Source organism: Corvus brachyrhynchos, unplaced genomic scaffold (assembly GCF_000691975.1).
Source record: "Corvus brachyrhynchos isolate BGI_N302 unplaced genomic scaffold, ASM69197v1 scaffold83, whole genome shotgun sequence".
In the NCBI taxonomy this organism is placed as follows: domain Eukaryota; kingdom Metazoa; phylum Chordata; class Aves; order Passeriformes; family Corvidae; genus Corvus; species Corvus brachyrhynchos.
In genome coordinates, this window is record NW_008238464.1 from 4,972,475 (window position 1) to 4,988,943 (window position 16,469).

At 38.9% G+C, this 16,469-nt stretch overlaps 1 protein-coding gene across 1 annotated transcript in view; it reads right to left on the bottom strand.

Annotated features, from left to right (window-relative positions):
- The window catches only part of ST6GAL2 (ST6 beta-galactoside alpha-2,6-sialyltransferase 2), a 149,319-nt gene extending 143,054 nt beyond the window's left edge, over positions 1 to 6,265 (bottom strand). Inside the window, exon 1 of the mRNA XM_017737081.1 lies at positions 6,170 to 6,265. The gene's annotated coding sequence lies outside the window, so the exon portion shown is untranslated. The remainder of the gene's footprint in view (positions 1 to 6,169) is intronic.
- Positions 6,266 to 16,469: the final 10,204 nt, after the last annotated feature.

Here is a 16,469-nt window from a genome sequence, read left to right on the forward strand (position 1 = left end):
AGACCTGGAAGCATCTCAAGTTAAAAAAGAACTGCAGACTTTTACATTGACAGTAGAAGTACAGAGAAGACAAAGGGAGCAGAGACAAAAATTCCTGCAGTTCTACGGGGGAATATAATCTCGATGGGGATGATGTAGATAACCATGGTAAGACCCTGAAGATTTAGAAGTTTGAACAGTACTTCAAAGACTCAGCTCTCTCTGTATCTTTGTGAAAACCTCCATGTAAGTGTCTAGTCTTCGAAGGAAACCTGGATTCTACTTTTTTCTTCAACTGTCATCATAATTCCAAACCACAAAATGTTTTTAGCAAAGTTGCTATGTGCAAATACACATTTGTAAACAAGAACCAGCTTCAGCAGCTCTTGTCACAAGTCACGTATCAAGGAAATAATGGCAAGTTCCTTTTTAATTCTCGACATCTGACTAAGAATGACATTGAGAAATGTTTTTTTAAATGTCACCTCCTAATTTCTCAGTCTCCTAAAATACTGCTGTGTAGCAATAGTTTAATGTTTAGCATTCCATAAGTAATCCTGCTGTTTTAATAACACCATCACAAACAAAATCAAATCCCTGCCTCAGACTCTAACTGATTCCTGCAACAGATGAAAAAAGCCCCAAAAGATGCATCTTGTCATCATTCTCTTTGGGACAGGGAGAGTAGTGGTTAAGGATTCTAAATATCAAATTATAAATCCAGTACAAGAGTATCCTTATTTCTGGAGGTAGACAAAACCCATTATTGGTTTATTCTAGTGATAACTAAGACTAGTCTACCATGTTTTTCTAAGACTTATAGTGATTAAAACTGTCACACCTAATATGGAGATGAGAAAGTATGCTAAATTAGGAGAAAATAAAAATTTAAGTGTGTCCTCACATCAGGACTGCACAGTATTTACTCAGATATGTCCTGTAATGCCTTCTCCCTCGTAGATTCATGACACTGAATACAGTTAAGCTAATCAGGGAAAATTCGTTGTCTTCCTTTAATTGCTTAGTTGTTGCTAGCACACTAAATCAAATTCTTTCTTTCTTTCTTTCTTTCTTTCTTTCTTTCTCTTTCTTTCTTTCTTTCTCTTGCTTGCTTGCTTGGTTTTTTTTTGTTGTTGTTTGTTTTGACTCTCTGAGGAGCTAATTAATCCATTGTCATTAGGCAGGCAGATACCTGAATGTTCCAAGACTTACTTAGGGAGATGGCAAAAGTAACAGGTTTGAACAGTAACACAGCAGCTCCAGCAAACATTTGCCAGTGAAAACTATAAAGTTTATGCACGGTTGCATGAATATATGTTTATGGGCTACTTCTATACTAACTGTAGTGGTGAATATATCTGCATTGTTATGAAGATAAACATTTTTACAGGCAGCTAATCTCACCTGGGTAAATAAAAGAGATTACCCACAAAAACTACTATGGAACACTGGATTGCTCTGTACTGCATTTCTTGGTCTGTGTAGTCTTGTGTTTGTATTTAGTTCTGACAGTTAAGAAAATACATGGTTTAATGGCTAATATCCTGTGCGTTAAAAATGAAATTTAAAAAAAAGAGAAACAAAAATACATAATTTCTAACACAGGTTTCAACATCAAACGATTTTTTATTTATAGAAAGATGCAAAGTACCTGCCTTTTGAAGGTCTTGGTAATTGGATGTCTTCAGTCCCACATGATTTCTTATGTTTTTTAGCTCTTCTCAAGTAAACTCACATTATATATGGACGTTTCTTGTTACTTCTACTTTCCCACATGCTATTCTGAATCATTTCCTATTCTCTCTTCCATGACTTTTTTCTCTCTGATCCACAATTTCTAGTTTCATCTGCACTCCTTCTTTCCTGCTCATACCTCACATAGCTCCATAGCTCTTTCTCTTCATCCTATCACCAAATACCTTCTATTTTATTCTCTGAACTCTTTATATCCCCTTTTTTCACATTATTATAATAATTTTCCCTTTTACATCCTTTTCTGGAAGTACTGATCTCTGATTTTACTGCGCTCTGGAGTATACAATTTGCTTATAGCCAAAGCAACCAAAAACAACACATGCTTCCTCTCCAGAGCATCTCAAGGATTGTTTTCCATCACCTATGGAAATAGGATTTATTCTACTGAACTCATTTAGGTGTCCTTTTAAAGGCCTGAAAACACTACACAGTCCTTTTGGGTCAGTATGTTTCCCAGGAACATTTCTTAATGAAAAATTTTATAATTCAATTGTGTCCTGGTTGAATGTCCTCCCTAAATTCTGGCCCGCAAAAATCCTATCAAACAAGAGGTCACCACAAGTTAAAACCTGCAGTAGGACTTTGGATGAGATTCTAAGGAGAGATAAATAGCTTTAATTTGAAAAGCTTGAGTTTAGACAATAACTGGCAGTCTCCTCTCTGGGTCTGAGAGAAGGAAAAAAAAAAAAAAAAAAGGCAGAGAGAATGATCTGTACAATATTTAAGTCTCCACCTCGTAAGAGTCAGCTAATCTTGTCTTGGGCACAAATGCACTTAGCAGTGGTACACTCCCTGGTAGGACTCTCATCCAGTAATTATACTTTCCTCAACATTTTATTAGTCCTTTTGTTTTTCTAAAGTAGGTCAAACCCCAATAGACAATGCCAGAAAATTGTCTGTTGGAAATTGAAGCATTTGCACACAGTAAAATTAATTTGCCAACATTCAGTGCCTTATTAGTGATCCAGTGGTGCTAGTTAAGGCTACTAAGGCTAGGCTCAGTTGAAACAGGCCTTTGGAAATGAGGGTTTGATAGGGCTTACACCTTCAGTTCAAATGATCTCTCCATATTGAGAACAATTGTACCAAGTTAAAAGATAACTCTTCACTTTGACCCTACCATTCTTAGGGAATGCTGATTTACATGGCTGTACTGTCATCTGTCTACACAAGCTAATTACTTGCATCTCAAAAACCCCTGGAAAGTTGTGTTAGAGTGCTGCCAAAGGTCTGACTTGATCTCTACACACAAGTAAACTTCTGTATGGTGCTGTATTACCTTACCTGGCTGAATGAAGTATAAGGCAGTAATTGCAGGTTAAGCTATCAATTTTGAAAGATTTCTGAAATTCTGAAGAGAAATAGGATGACTTAAGAAAGGAAAGGTAGCTTTAACTCTGAATTTTCCCAGTTTTTGCAGATATAAATCTAACCCTTTATTATTTTAACTCCTTGGGATGTGTTATCTTGATGTTTCAGATCTCCCTCCTTTAGGTTTTCTATTGTACTTACAATCATATAAAACCCATTGTTATTACATAGGATTATGGTTAGCGGATTCTACAACACATTATTGGTGAACCTATTTAGACACAACCATGAATTTCACACCATTCTGTAGAATTCATTCAGAATCTATCCCTTCAATGGTCTTGTAAAATATTCTTGGCATTATGGATCAGGCATCTTCACATTTTACCACAAGCCAAATTTTTCCAACATGCACAGTACCCATGCTCCAAAGAGTCCATACATGCTGCAAGACCTCACCAGCTTTGCAAACCATCAGTGTATTGAAAAGTACTAAATTCAAAATAAACATCTACATACTTGAAAACTAAATTCTGAGTTTCAGTCTCTGATGGCATGAAACAACATGACACAAGTAGAGAGAGATTGTCGCCTATTACTTCCAACTCCTTACACTCCTGTAGTAGGGGCATTGAATGAAGTCAATGGGAAAAGAGCTCCAATGAAGCAAAAAGTTCTTTAAATAGGGATGGTTAATCCGGGACTCTTCTTGAAAGACTTTTTTTCAGACTCCAAAGGTTTGCATGGTTTCGAGAGGAGAATATACCTGGGGCAGAAATCCATTAAGGGATATGGTCAAACAGAAAGTGTGACTCACTCCAGAAATCCTACAGCCTCAAGAGTCTGGGAGTCGAGAGAGTGCTTCTGCAAAGCATCACGTGTGCTTGCCCTGCTGTTCTACTTTGTGTATTGAGTTCCAGACATACTCAGGGGCAGGATACTGAGAAGTAATTAACTTCATCATCTGTATTTAAAAAATATTTTACTATTATTTCTGTTCGTTTGTTGCTAATTCTTTCCACTCCCTTCCCTTCAACTCCTCTCACCTCTTTTCACTTCAATCATGTCTATGCTTTTTTGTTTGTTTGTTTGTTTCTTCTTTTGACAGGTGCCGGTGTTTGTTTCTTTGTTTTGGTTTTTAATTCTTACATTTATCTTAGAGCTTCTAGTATATGCTACAAATAAATTAGTGTTTTAAATTACAGAATAAATCCTGCTGGCACTTCTTTCCTGGAAGTGCCCATCTAATAAGGCCAAGGAGACCTCTGTGAATCCAAAATAATGTTTTCTTCAGTGGGAGTGCTGTGTGGGTAGAGAAAAATGTTCTCTGCTTTTTAAGATACTTCAAAACAAATCTCTTAACTGAATTTCAGAATGAGTAATAAACACAAAAGTCTGAATCTGGAAATCATTCCTTAATTTCTGATCAAGGAAGTCAAGGGTATGAAATTCAGAGACAGCATTCTGTGGAAGACAAAAGCATTGGGTTCCTCAGTGATGCCACCAGGATTTGGTCCACAGATTTTACACTGAAATGCTGACATACCCTTACTGCTGCAGTGCACAATATGTTACTCGAATTATTCTTTGCTCATATTCAGGACTTGAGATACTGCTTAGATGACTGCTCTCATGTAGCAAAGCTGGCAAGCTTTCCACTTAGAACACAACACAGCCACAATCATAAAATTGTATTTCTCATCTGAGAAAGAAAAAACCTCATGAAGTCCAGGGGCTCATATGTCTCATTTGCAAGAATCAAACACAAGGAAAAATACTTGGTTTCAGGGCAGCAAGTGGTTTGTGCCGCTATTCATGAGGTGCAACAAAGCTGGATGTTGTCTTTAATCCTAAACATGTTATCAGGTAACACTGACTGTGGAGTCAAAATAATTTGGGGCACTGTCATTGTAAATGTTTTTGTCCACTCTTGTTTATCATTTGCAGAAAGTTCACACAAAATCTCTGGAGTTCTGTTCCAAGAGAATTTTTTAGTGCATTAATAATATACAGTCTTCTTGATAGTGTTGTTGGCAGCTCCAGAGAGAAATAAAAATAAACTCAGAACAAATCGAAAGCAAATTTGTGTTAAAAAAAGTGTGCTAAGTTGAATAACAGTTTCTCATTTATTTTTTCAATTATTAAAGTAATGTATTCAACTTGAAACAGCTCTTTCCAGTTGCAACAATTTTGAAATATATGCACTTCCCTTCCTCCTCCTAAAAAGAGGGAAGAGAAAGGGAAATTCAAATAGAAAATCTTGATTGAAAAATTGAATAATTTCACTTGGAAATTGTCATTACAGAACATTTATTTTTTTCTCTTATTTTCTTTCAGTAAAAAAGAGCAATTCAATGAAAAGGAAATGAATTAATTAAAACTTTCAGAAAAAAATCTGCATTTCTGGCCCTCAAAAAATTTTAACTGACAAATGTCACACAGCTTTACCATATGAAACTTCTCCTCTTGCTTCAAATGCCACGCTTTTCTATGCAACACCCAGAATAGCAGGGCAGTTTTTTGTTTGGCACAAAGAAATAGTGCAGAGATTCTTAAAAGTTGTCTCCTTTCCTACCCTTGGCCATAATGGCTTTCCCTGTTTCACTTAATGTTTTCCATGAGTTGATCTTGAAGTACTTATATTGTTGCTTTTTTACCCTCTGCCACACTTGTTTCTTAACACTTTTTTTCATTCATTAATGGACACATGAGCAACAAAAGGAGGGCCAAGGAAAATCTCCATCCTTTGTTGGATGTGAGGGGAACCATAGTGACACATTAATATATTACTATGTGGAATATTTTAGTAGCTACATTACTAAGTGTGGCAATTTACATTACTGTACTACTTCATTCCAGAACAAAAAACATCAAATAACCCCCCAAAAGTGATATGGGTATGATACAGTTTCAAATTTCCCCGTAAACCCTTCCAGTAACTTCAAATTGGTAAATCCCTTTAAGTTTATTTGGTCTATTTTGCGAATAGTATCAGAAGAAGGGGATGGCTGAGAAACAATTCTGGATTCAGGGCAAGACTAGATAGTGGTGCCGCCTTTGGGAAAGCATACAAATGTCTTTTCTGAGTTTGCAAGGCTTGTGCTTTGAATATGGCAGTACTGACCTGTGAAATCTGCAGCAAAATCTGTCTAGATGCCTCCTTGGAGTCAGTGGCCTGATGAAGGAAGAACTGGTGCTGTGGGGATTTTGGGCAACTTGTATTCCTGCAAGAAAGGAATAGATATAAAGCAACCCCGGTCTAAAGCTGGCTGTCAGGGGAAGCCTTGGCTGATGTACCAGATCATCTTATCTAATATTGGGATACCAGGGTCTGTAGGGATCAGTTGTTACCCATTTCAGAAACAGAAGACATTTAAAAAAAAAAAAGGAAGAAAAAATGATTCTTAGTAGATGCAACTAGTAAAAAAATTAACATTGTGACAACACAGACACATGACAAATAGACTGCCACCTGGCAGAGAAGTGTTCCTGACTTGATGAGGAACGCAGACGAAAGTATTCAAATTTGGCATGGAGCACAGCCTGGTGTTCTGCTTGCTGCAGGACAGATGAGGATGGTGTGAACACACGAACACGTCGCTGGCTCAGAGCACATGGGGGAGGCTGACTTGAGCCCGTGCTGAACAGGAAGGGGAGTTTTACAGCATACCGTAGCTCAAAAGAGCAAAGATGAACATCTACTGATATTACAGACAAGTTTCCCAAACTCACCTCAGATTTGTACTTGCACAATTCACATGTCTTTGTCATATATTTTGAGGGAAGTTATGTCCAGTTTTTTAATCAGGATTGCAGATTAAAAATTTCAGAGGATGATGATTATATATACAGGGACCAAGTTCAAATCATTGCATTATTCTCTCTATTTTACAGTGATTACCATGTTTTCTGGTGTCATTTTAATTTTGTGTTTCTAATGTTTAGACTCTTAAGCAATACAATACTAGTAATGTTTATCCTCTTTAAGCCACTGATACAAATTAAAAATTTTAAATCAATAATTTCTCGTATTTGGGAAAGCAGAAAGTGACGACAGCACTATATTTGTCATGGCACAGCTTATTACTACAGTAGGCTTAGTTCCAACTGTTTTCTTCCTTGCTTGAGAAGGAAGCAAGGATACTAACACTTGCAAAAATATACTTTTATTATTTCCAATTTATGTATTACTGATAGTGATAAAGAAAATCTTAGCAGAATTTAAGTTTCTACCTCTGAGAGAAAAATGTTCATATGGTTTGTGAGTAAAAAATACTCGTCTCATTTTCTTTTGGAGGTTTTCTATATTTTCTAATAAATTATTCATTGTTTTACATTATGATTCTTGAGCTGGCTCTCAGATCTATTAAATCCCTGTATATGTAAGTTTTATGAACACTGTTTGTAAAGATCATGTAAAGTCTAAGTGCATTAATGACAGAGGTCATGAAATATTGAAAGATTTAACCACATATGTGAGAGAAATAAGTATTTCTCCCAGAGGCCTAAGAGGTGGCCTGTTCACATACAACAAAAAGCCCAGTGCAATATTGACACACGATATCCTGCTATTTGGAATTAATCCATAAAATAACACTAGCTCCTCTATCCGAGTATTAGGTACTACAACCATTGCAGAATCTCAGGGTGATCCAGGGAGATGTTTTATCATTACAGCAGTCATAGTGAGAGGGGAAGGAAATTAAAGTGAAGAATGAAATATTCTTAAATCCACAAAAGGGGTTTTTTAGTTAAAGTTAATTGACTGGTAAAATCTCCTTTAGTGCTTTTTTTTCCCCTAGTCAAGTTCACAGCAGAATATCAATGAGGTTTGTTGAAATGGAAACTTTTCACTGTGCATAATTAGAGTAAATGAAACGTGCATCCATTCTCAATGTGCTTCTTTTATTTCTGTAAAATTTAATTTCTTTACGAATGGAGGCAGGAAATAAATGGAGTGAATGTCAACTTATATGAGAAGGGTTTGAAAATTTCAAGGCCAGCTCAAGAACAATGATTTGGATCAGAAATCTTCCTCTGTGAGAGTGGCGAACACTTCTCCTCAGCCCAGTTTGTGTGCCTCAGTTTTGTCTGTGAAAAGTGGGCAGTGCTAACAAGAATTAGGCATAGAGGAGGAGAGAGAATTTCCCCTCAGTATGCCACTGGAGTAGCCTGATCTGAAAACCTACCACTGCTCTGGTGCCTCGGGTTTTCTAAGTGTCAAGTACCATTAATACAAATAGAGCCAAACTGTGGGCTGTTGTGACTTTCCTGAGAGGAGATCCCATGAGGGATTAGGCTGAGCCTGCCAAAGCCACCTGGCTTGTAATCTGTGTCAGATCAGAAAGAGAGCTGCACTTGTCCACATCAGTCTGTAGCAGAGATGGGAATAGGATTTTGGTGATTCTGACCCCTGGAAGTAGGGACCAGTCCGGTTAAATCACAGGGTGTCTAACAAACAATAATTCTCTCCATTTCAGCAGTGACCCCACCAATGCTGCACTGCACCTGATAAACCATGAGAGGAGGATGGGCCACTGAGGCAGCAGAGAAAAGAGGCAGCAAAGGAAGAAATAAAATTATGTCATCCTCCTTTGCAGGTGGGGGTATGGGGTGAACTTTATCTAAGGACACACAGGAAGACTGGGCAGAGGCGAAGGCTGTGCTCTGACCATCACCCTGGCGTCCTTGGAGATGTTCTCTCAAGCAGGAGTGGTCTGTCTGCTCCACTTGCCAGCTGAGCCTTTACCACCCACTGCAGTACCAGTGCTCCTCTCCCACCCCAGCTGCTGAGGGATATTGGCTGAAGCCACCACCATGGTGTCCACTGTGAGCATGTTTTTCTGTGCTCCTGTGACAAGCTGGGAATGTGCGTGTGGTTATAAGTACAAGGGCACAGATGACACATGGCAGCCTCCACTGACCACTGTCCCTCACATGGGGTGCTGTGGGTTAGCCGTGCTCCTGGAAACACACCTCTTGTCTCAAACCAACCTTTTCCTGGCTGAAATACCCACAAGGTTAAATGGTAGGGGTAAAGTGCATTTAGGGAGCAGAAGCAATTAAATGAAAAGATACGTTTCTGTTTAATTAAACCATTCTGTGGGACTTTTCGGTGTGATTGAACAAACCATGAAAGTTGTCTGGATGTGCTCAGGCACATGGTACTCCTGGTGCACTTTCATGGATGCTATCAGGATTACTGGAGAAACCAGCGTAACAGAGATCTGGAAAGCTTTACCTTGTCAGATTCATTACACTGAGCTCCCAACCATGAAATGTAAAAAAAGACAGAGGGCAATGCATATTTCACTTGGTGGGGCCAGTATTCCTCATTTTATTATCACTGGATTTGTAATTGTCAGAAGCTGAGACAAAACAACAGAGGATGCACTGTTAGAAAGGCTGTTCACACTCTGTAGTTCTCTGCATTGAGATGCCTCCTGCTATAAAACTTGAATTTTATCAAGCCTAAAGCAACACTCTGCTGCTATTATTCACTTATTACTACAGAATTGCTAAGCAGTCTCACAGCAGATCCAGGGTACTGTCGTACCCAATGCTCTATAAGCAAGCTGCATGAGACAGAGCCTGTCCTGAGGAGCTGCCAGCCTGAGCAGATAGCCCTGTCCCAGGCAGGACGGAGTGCTGGACAGCTGCCCGCCGGAGCAGACAGAGGGCAGGGGGGGTGGCCAGACGCCAGGCTGCAGCTGCCAAATTGTCTGCTGGGCAGATCATCCTGACTTTAGGAGGTTTCTCAGATCAGTGGAATTAATTACTTACTGGACATGCCCATATCTCTCCTTTTAAGCAGTTTAAGGGAGATGACTAACTTTATGAGGCTGAAGGCAGCTGGGATGAGTCTCAAAGTGACATGTTCAGTATCACACAAGAAACCTGTCAAGGACAGACTGGGGGGGATTGTGTCATGGTTTATCACCTGTTTCACAAAAGCCCCTACCTTCTCCAGTTCATGAGAGGCTAATACATCACTGGCGTTTGCCTTAAACCAGACACAAATGTTCACAACTCACTTTAGGAGGAAGAGAGTCAGTTCACAGCATCCTTCATTCTGTCCCCCAGCTCTTCCACTTTGCACAAAGGAAAAACTTATTTTCTAGAAAGATCATCTTTTTTCATCCTCTGAAAAATGCTACTCTTGTGTCACTGTTGTACCACGGACAGCGAAAATAACGACATAAGTTCAGTCCCGGAAGAAATGGAATTATTTAATAAATTACAATTTCATTTATATAACTTGGTTCACTTGAATGGCATGAGGCCATCGGTCCTTTGAGCAGCCACCTCTCAGAATGATTGGTTAAGACCCTACAGCACCCATTTCAAAATATTTTTCCAGTGTACCATAACAATACTGCATAACAAGCAACAGGTTCAAGATAGAGTCTTGGTTTACAAAAACCTCTTCACTGTTTTCAGTTAGCCTGCATGAGAAAGGCAAGACTTTCACAGGTTATTGACAGAAAGCTGGAGAATTTCTCTGCTTCTAGCTTTTCAGCATCCACACTCTTGCACTTTTATTTTTTGTGTCCTATGAATAAAGGTATCAATTAATGAGATACACATAGCAGTCAGAACTGAAAATATGAAACATGTTGCTGTTAATTTGGGTCCACATAACTTTGTTTATCACAGAAAAAACAAATGGACTGTTTTTAGAAAACATTCATTCCTTTATTTCGTCTGCCAGGAATTTCTAATCTGAATTTCAGAGAAAAAGCAATTTGTTACTCTCAGACGTTCATGTGATGAGGGGATCCACCAGGTGCATGACAAACAGGTATGTTTTCTGTACAGCATATTCAAATTCCTCCAGTACTACTTCACTTCTCTCCCCAAAGCACAAACAGTGGTAGCTGTGCCTTAAACATAGACCAAGCCTATACCCAACTTAGTTGAGCTTGAGGAGAAACTATGTTCATGTCCTTGTGCATTTGGGTTTTTTTATGATTCCTCTGTCAGACTTTTTACCCTGCTGACCCTGAGCAAATTTGTCATGGCAAGTTGGACATCTGGTTTTACAGGCTTGGGAAAAGTAAGCAACACGAGACTAGGAACAGAGAAGCAGAACACTGGATTATAAATGGCAAAATCCCAGAAGCTAAACTCAAGGAGGGGCAGAAAATGAAACACTAACACAATATGAAAAGAGGCATGCCATTTAAATCAACATTGTAAAGGGGCAGTCTGCTATGGTAACATGGGAAATTTTTCTAGCTCTGTTTTTTGCTTTGTCTTTAAAGGATTTTGTTTCTCTGAATATGAGAAAATTGCATGTTTCTGGAATAGGATTCCTTGATATGATGGTATTCCAGTTACTGCCCTGAAAGTAAAGTTTGTGCTACAGGATAAGCAAATTACAGTGTAGAAACTGAAGCAATCTGGGCCATATAGGATGTATATAGGAACTATTTCCTCCAGTGTAATAATATTTTTTGTCCAAGGTATATTTCAAAGCTTATGTCCACAGCAAGATAACAATGCTGCAAATTTAGTAGGTCTTATAATTTCCAGCTGAAGTGACAACCATAAACAAAAAAAAATTATCCCTGACAACAGGCTGACACTACTGGCACATCAGTCAGCTCTGATATGCTGATCACAGGGCCCACTGATCAGTTTCAATATCCTGCCAGGAGCTGATGTATTTGTACTATACCATTCAAATATGCTCCCTTCTCTCTGCACAAGCTGGATGCTGTTAGGCAGCAGCTTCTCTTCCCCAGTCCCCCTCCTCCTCAAGAAATATCTGGCATGCAGAGGTGCATAAGGCCTGGCCTAGTTGTCACTTCTTATATCCTGGTGCTAGGGCCATCACGAGAGGAACTCATCTGGAAGAAATTACTCTTCAGGGGCTGCTGTGTTTTGCATTGTTTTGAATTGCTAAGGTAAAAATACTTGGAGTGTGCTGTTCCTGCGGTCTCTCTGAGCTCTGGGTATCTTATTTCAGGTACCATGAGCAGTGCTGGCTAAGTAAGCATGAAGTGCAGCATCTGCTTTGCTCTCTGGAGAGGTGTAGCCCTGAATAAGTTCCCTCTCTATGACAAAGCATTAGGGTAGGTTGGTGTTGCCTGAGCTAAGTCTCCCCTTGGAACTGCTCATGGTGGGGTTGCTTGACAGATGTCTATACATAGTGCATATCAGCTGAGAAAGTTTCCTGCCCTGACCACAGATACCAGAGTAAGTATGCCATATAAATTGTGCAAATTACAGATTTGAAATAAGATCTTTAAAGGGCAATGAGCAACCTCAGTATAGTCAAGTCAATGTATTTCAGATTAGTTTTAATAAGCAGAGAAGATATAAGGAAGGGACAGGGACAATTTTAAAAAAAATCTTTTGAGGATTAAGGAGTGAATCATACAGTCATTTAGGTTCAAAAAGACTGAGATTTGTTTAAAAAAATCGAATAACAGGGAGGACCAAACCTGGTAACTTGGAAATCCTACAGCATTGACAAGCACCACATAAAACTATATAAAACATTCTCATAAAAGGTAATGTGCTCTCCTGCATATTGTACAGGACCCAAACATGAAGACTTTGCGTTGGAACCTCTCTTGAGCACAGCACCAGGGGAAAATAAATTATGATCTTCTGGGCTCATTTTATATCCCAGTTTGTTCTTTTCCTCACTCCCTCAAATATTTTCACCTTATACTTTTATTTTCATCTCAGTTTTCACCCTTCTTTCATGCTTCAAGACTTCAAATAATCACTTTTAAGAGGAGACCTCCTTGACAGGCTGATTATATGATGGGTTTTCCATAGACTGATTTCATGCACCATCCTCTGAAGCATCTAATCCTAGTTTCTAGCAGAAACAGGATGCTAGGTGTCCAAGGCAGTGGCACAGATCAGGTATGACATTTTTTATATTGGTTGTGCCCTCTTGCTACTTTAATGCCCTTTTCCTTGAATTCCTGTCTTCTCCCATTCAGTCTTCTGTAAATTCTCTCCTTTTTCAACCTCCCTCAGTTCAGTTTAATTTCTCACTTCTATTTTCTTTTCCTCTATTCCATCTTTCAAATGTACACAATGTTTATATTTTTGCTGCTGTGACCAGTAGCCTAATGATGATTAACTTGGATTTAATTTTACATCACTTGATGTAATTTTCATCATGCTGTTGAGAGAAATTAATGCACTGAGTCTCATAATCACTGTCCATGAGCAGAGCAGAGCATTTCAGGACTCAATGCTTGTCCCAAGCATGCATTTCTCAACACATTCATTTCCCAACAGAACCCATATTTATCAGCTTTCAGGACATCTCTTCAAGCCTCTAATTTCTTGGCATAACAGTGATGGTATATCTTCAAATTCAATATTTCCTTAGAGCTGATGGCCTACCTATAGCCCGGGTTACCCTTTGTTACCTCTGTTTTTTACCTCAGTCTGAGGCAGTCTCCTCACACTGTCACTGAATGAGTTATTCTGACCAAATTAAGACACTTAGAGTACAGTTGTTTATATCTAAGCAGGTCATCCAAGGGTCCCATTGTAAAAATTTTAACCTGTAAGTCATCTCATCCCAATTTAGACATCTGAATAGTCCTATGATTTGCAGCCTAAAAGCTTTCTGAGCTGAGATAGAAGGAATGAATCCCACCTACCTACTGAAATGGAATGGGATGAGGAAGCTGATGCCCTTGGCTTAAGCTAAGCATAAAACCCAGCTACTGTCCTTTATGAAGAAAGGTTATCATAACTCTCTGTGTAGGCATTCAACTACTATCCAAAATGAAGGGACGTGCAAGGCATGTGGTGGATGAGCTGATTTTGGCTGGCCACGTTTTTGCATGTTAATGGTAGGAGGCAATGAGGAGTTGGAAGGATGCGTGAGACAGCCAGGTCAGGCACTGAGAGCATGGCCAAAGGGACAGACATGATGGGGAGGTACTTTGGACTGAATGGTGGATGGGAAAATCTTGGGAATTTGGTCATATTTCAGTGTGTTCTACCTCTGCTTTTCTGAAGGAAACAGGACTTTGTGAGCTAAACACATGGGCTCACATCAAAGCCTGGTTCCACCTAATTTTTCTCACCAAATGGAACATCACGCAGTAGCATTTTGAGCCATTAGGGTCACCACTGAGACTGTAGTTGCCTTGAGTATCAATCTTTCAGATCCTGAACCATCAATGAGCCCTGCCATTTGTCTGACACCATAGGAGTGTATCATCCTTTGCAGGAAAACTTATTAGCATGTTTACTTTCACTTTCTGAGCATCAAATATTTATTAACAGCATTCTGATATTCTGGATTACCATGTTTTTGCACATGTACTACACCAGTTACTGACAAACAACTGAGTTCTCCTAATGATGATTATTCTGGGACATAAACACATTTCTCTAAATCTTCTGAACTATATTTTCTCAGCCTTTATCAATGTCTGGGAAGTTGAAAATCACATTGCTTTTAATAAATGACACACAATTTCTTTTGTGTTTTGGTGAATGCAAAGGATCCATAAGTTCTTATGCCTTCTGCTGTCCAAGCTACAATGGAGCTCAACCTGAGGATCCAGATTGTGGAAGGAAAATAGCACATGACTGGAAGGAAAAGAGCACAAAAATAGCATCAGAAGAAAGCTTTTCACTTTGAATTTTCTTAGGCTGTGTATGTCTCCAGTAAATAGAAGTGGCACAGCCAGCCTGGACTCTCTCTGGCCAGCCAAACAGAAATTAATAGGAACTCCTTTATTGAGTAAGGGTATTGGGAAAATCAGTGTGCATATAGGAGCAGCAAAACCAAGAGAAAGGCAGGCCATAGGCCCTGGATTAATACATGTCAGGTAGGTTACATATGAACCAGTGTCTGAGGAAATGGAGTTGAACATGCTTTACTCGGAGACCACAACTGGGAGCAATGGGAATATCTTGGAAATGTCCCCCAGTACACAGGCCCCAAATATGCAGCACTGGCACACAGGGTCACAAGCCAAGACTGATCCAAGGAAGCATCCAAATTGTGCTCAAAAAACGCTGGACCTCTCAGGGGAGAAGTCTGCACATCACATAAGTAAAAGCTCCTATCTGAGGCAACCTTCTGGGCTCTACATGCAGTCAAATGAGGACTGCTCCTGAAAAAAAAAGCAGTATAGCCTAAAAAGGATATTCTGACTTTTTTCTTTGAGCTGTCTAGAAAGAACAAGAAAACTTATATACCAATGTAGGCATCTATCGTTACTGGGTGCCATTAGGGGGATATTGGGCACAACTGTCTGGCCTCTGGCTGCCCTACTTAACTTGCTGCTTCATAAATATTTTTATTATAGAAGATTATTTAGAAGATATTGTCATGCACCAGTGTCATCTGGGGGAAGCCAGCACTGCTCTGCTGCTGTTGCACATCGCACCAGGCTGTTTGCCATTTTTTCACAGAACTTGGTTTATCTTGTGGCATTTTCTTACCAGTATAAAGGACTTTTTTTGCCAAATCAGTATCTGTGATGGCCTGCCTTCTGTTAACTTGTTTTATATGTTTCTTTTAGGGAAAAAAAAAAAAAGAGAGAGAAAAAAAGTATGTGTAGCTATAGTACAATAGAATGTATCAATGAATTTAGGAGTGGGAGTTTTCTTCTTTGCAGAAGAGAGCAGGTCTCTCTATTCTTCTAATAAATGTCTAAGTGGAAGAAAGCTCCAGATGGCTGATGATTAGACTTGTTTGCTAAAAACTGTCTATGCCTTTAACAGTTGCAAATTCATCATTTTCAGGCACAGTTATACTCCTAAAGACCTATGATCAGCTTATTTGTGACATCATGGAAAATGAAAGAGGTGCATAGAAAACTCATGTGGTTGCACTATCAATTATCTCATGGTGTTGTTTGGATACTTCTTTGCTTACAAAACATGAGGATTGCATAGCAAGAATTTTTTTGCCTGCTACTTTTCAGTAAACCTGTTACTGTAACATCCCCACCAGTTTGCACTGTATGCTTAAAGAACATTTTATCCTAACACATAAGAATGCCCTTTGGATGGGAAAAAAGTCACCTTATGAGCACCTTACTTACTAAAATCATTTTTGCTCTTCATATCTCTTACATAGTCATACTTTGTCTAAAAATTGCAATCATGAAGTGTGGTATCTCTCTATTTAACATGGAAATTCTTCTCTTACAGTTCAAGGTCAAGAAAGACATTCCAGACAATGACTGAAAGAGAATAGTATAAAAATGCACACTGATTTTGATTTTCAGAACTGATCAGCTTTTTAAAACTGTAACAGCAATTTACGTGGTGTTTCCAGTTTACTAGAAGTTAAAATTGATTAGCAGTTTTTGAAAAATACTATGCTAATCAAGGTAAATTAACTAAAGAAATTCCTTAATTGCTAGACTGTTTACCATTTCAGAGGTGCTTTAAATAAAACCAGTTTAGGAAACATTTTC